Source organism: Berghia stephanieae, chromosome 3 (assembly GCF_034508935.2).
Source record: "Berghia stephanieae isolate SIO BIC M18660-M18661 chromosome 3, UCSD_Bste_1.3, whole genome shotgun sequence".
In the NCBI taxonomy this organism is placed as follows: domain Eukaryota; kingdom Metazoa; phylum Mollusca; class Gastropoda; order Nudibranchia; family Aeolidiidae; genus Berghia; species Berghia stephanieae.
In genome coordinates, this window is record NC_088362.1 from 2,811,030 (window position 1) to 2,815,129 (window position 4,100).

At 34.6% G+C, this 4,100-nt stretch overlaps 1 pseudogene; it reads left to right on the forward strand.

Moving 5' to 3' along the window:
* Positions 1 to 529: 529 nt before the first annotated feature.
* On the forward strand, positions 530 to 1,043 carry LOC144969439 (glutaredoxin-1 pseudogene; annotated as a pseudogene).
* Positions 1,044 to 4,100: the final 3,057 nt, after the last annotated feature.

Genomic DNA, 4,100 nt, shown 5'->3' on the forward strand with positions numbered 1-4,100 from the left:
GGTGATGATGATGACGACGATGATGATGATGATGATGATGATGATGATGAATAGACTCCAGAATAAGACACACTCGGTACTATTTCTGTATTCATGGAACTTCACCGATTCCATTGTAGATATGTCATAAATTCGGGCAGTTGCTATGGTTACTGCTTTTTGCGTCATGAAATCTAATATCTGATTTCCTGTCAGTTATTGAATTCTGTCTCTCTGAACTTTGACCACCCCCGTCAGACCTTTTCAGCTCTATCTCTCTCCCATTTCTGTCTCCTCCCTCCCTCTCTCTCTCTCTCTCTCTCTCTCTCTCTCTCTCTCTCTCTCTCTCCCTCCCTCTCTGTCTCTCTCTATCGTTCTCTACTATATATATATAATATATATATATATATATATATATATATATAATATCGATAATTAAGTATGACTTAAAATATATATACATCAAACACTTCCCTCTCCCCTTCCCGCTCCCGTGTTTTCTCCGTGCTCTGAATGAATTGTGGCATAACAGCCAAGAGGTTTAGCATTGGCAGGAGAAAAGGACTAATTTTCAGTTAAAATGGGAGATGTAAAGACATTTGTTGATCAAAAAATCGATGGCAAGCGTCTTGTGGTTTTCTCCAAGACAACCTGTCCCTTATGCACGAAAGCCAAGGCAGCCTTCAAAGAATATGTTGGCAAAGATGTTCCAGAAGATGATTATGAAGTCATTGAGATTGAGAGACGCAGTGATTGTCAAGCTATTCAAGACTACATTCTACGCAGTGATTGTCAAGCTATTCAAGACTACATTCTTAAACTGACTGGAGCAAGATCAGTTCCAAGAGTTTTCGTCAATCAAAAATTTATTGGTGGAGGTGATGATGTTGTCAGCAAACACAAGAGCGGAGAACTCAAGAAATTATTGACAGCATGAGGCAGTTAATGAAGCAATTTTTGCCTTTATAATACTTATATTTCCTCAATTTTTTTTCAATTAATTTGATTTGTACAAGTGTTGATGCTTTAACTGAAGTAAGAGGCAGATTTATTAAGGTTGTCGGTTTTTATTTCCTCAGTCATTAAATTTTAATTGGGCTTTTATATAGTTCTCCACTTTGATGAAGCCCTGCCTGAAAACCCTAACTGATAGACAAAATAGTGTGTCAATCAAGCTGATTAGAGGCATTTAGTTCCATATTGTTTCCATATTAAATATGTGGATGATGACGATGTTAATGATGAGTTTGATAATCATGATGATGATGATGATGATGATAATAATAATAATAATTATAATAATAATAATAATAATAATTATAATAATAATAATAATAATATAATAATAATAATAATAATAATAATATAATAATTATAATAATAATATATAATAATAATAATAATAATAATAATAATAATTATAATAATAATAATAATAATAAATAATAATAATAATAATAATAATAATAATAATAATAATAATAATAATAATAATAATAATAATAATAATAATAATAATTTATACTTTATTCATTTAACAAAATGGAAATTCGTTTACAGACGTGGCATGCATAAAAATGTATAAACACAAAGTTGAGAATCTATGGCGACAGGTTGGTCAAATGTCGAACCTAAAGGCCAAGATCAAATTAATGACCGATCATTTATACACTAGATATATATATATATTTTTTAAAATTCTATAGAATTACCCGTAATTAAAAATGGTTGCAAGTTGTTTGTATATTAATGTGTGAAAGGGTAGTGTTAACATTTTTTGATTGCTCGTTGGTATAAAACAAATAGCATGGGACCAATATTTACACTCACCCTATTTTTTAAAAAAATAATAAATCAATTTGTTTTACATTCACAACGAACGTTTTCTCAACACACGCTCTCAATGTTACGCTGAGATTGGAAATCTTAATGGAGTTCTAGAAAAGTATTGATTGCTTATACAATGTAAACACTACTGTTTCTGTAGGCTGGTACTAAACAGAATAAATAAAGCCCAATGGCGTCCTGAAACAGAACATATAAAAACAGGAAGAAATACGCCTCTACAGAATACACAGCTCTTTTGAAGTTTAAGAAGCTGGAATTATAGGGATGACAACTTCCGGTTTCCGGTGTTATTAGACAGTCAGAGGTACTTTTACCAGCGACAAATACTTGAACAAAGGGTCTTGTCTCCTGTGCTGAATCTGAGCGGTTTCTTTTATATCAAGTCGTACGTGATGTTGGAATAATATGTAGGACTCTCTTTATCCCCCACCCTCACTCTCTCTATCTCACACACATACACACACTCTCTCTCTCTCTCTCTCTCTATCTATCTATCTATCTATCTATCTATCTATCTATCTCTCTCTATCTATCTGTTCTTGGCCCTGTCCTTTTTACTGTATTATGCAGCCCCTTTCTAGTGTGATATCCAGATTCAATCTGAGTTATCATTTTTACGCAGATGATACGCAAATATATGATTCAGCACCCCTTAGTAATTTACAGTTCTTAATACAACGAATTACTAGCTGGTTTAATGAGATTAAATTTTGGATGTACCACAATAAGTTAAAATTAAATGATAGTAAAACTGAGATTTTAATGTGTGGAAGGCCGAGTATCCTTAAACAGGCAAATAAATCACTTATTACTCTCGAAAATAGCACAATAGAATTTTCAAATAAAGCAAAAAACCTTGGCGTCATCATTGATAAGATCTTTCCATGACAAGCCACGTGAATAACACCATACAATCTATGTACATAGAAATGAAAAAAATAAGCAAAATTCGTAATTTAATACCGAAGCATATAACAGAACTTTTAATTAATTCCCTGGTTTTATCTAAATTGGACTATTGTAACTCCCTTTGGGCGAATTTAGCTAAAGACAAAATTAGCAAACTTCAGGTTGCTCAAAATAACGCAGCCAGGCTCATTGTACGCAATAACAAAAAATACCCGTCAGCAACTCTTTTTCTCCGTGAGTTACATTGGCTTCCTGTTGAAAAAAGAGTTGCCTATAAGATTTGTACTGTTGTCTACAAATCCCTGAGCACGAACAGTCCCTCCTATATTAAAGACCATCTAAACATATATGTCCCCAATAGAAACTTGAGGTCAAGCAGTGACCAATCAATCCTTGTCAAACCTAAGCCATTGCGTAAAATAGGTGAACAGTCTTTTCAATTTTCGCCCCCCCCCCCCCCCCCCCCATTTTTGGAACTCTCTCCCGTCACACGTGAGATGCTCGGATTCGTTTTAAGTGACAAATGCGTTAACCCTCTCCTTACCAACTATAGGAAAATCGTCACATTCGTCACGATACAACTCACATTTATTTGTCTTGTTCAAATTTCTCCGGTACAGTTTAAAGAGAATGAGCAGTGTTTTGTAGAGCATGTTTTGCTAAAGAAATGATGTATCTCAAGAACTTTACTGCTATTGTGTCTGAGTGATAAAACATCTATTTTTGTGTTAGTTTGGTGTGAAGTTTTGGGGAAAATCCGGAAAATGGCTGGTAAGGAGAGAGTTAAAGCGAATTATCAACCAATGCCTATGTTTATTTTAATTTTAGATTTTTTTTAATACAAAAAATTGAGCTTTTATATAGGGCAATATCCACTAAAAGTGCTCAAAGCGCTTTACAAGGGGTCTCTGGCCAACAGCAACATGCAACATATAAGACGGGACATGACGCCTGTTAGGCGATATTACAATTTTTTCGGACAGGGATAACGGCCAGGTACTCATTTTACACCTGACTACGGCGAGAGAATGTGAGTAAAGTGCCTTCTCCAAGGACTCAACTATGCCCCGAGCGCGAGGCTTGAACCCAGGACCTTCCGATCCGAAAGCGAGTGTATGTCATACCACAAGACCACATAGCCGCAAACGATTAATCACAAGGCATTTCTTCAAGTTTACACAGATAGGTTTATGAGAAAGATACATCTTCCAAAACCTCACAGTAAAATAGTATAAAGCAGATACCAACTGAAAACATTGGTCGGACTGAGTGTGTTTCCATCATGTACAGAATATGAAAATGTCTGCAGTATAAAAGAAGTGGCGTCCTGTTCGTTTAAGCTTTTATATATTTTTTTGATCGGG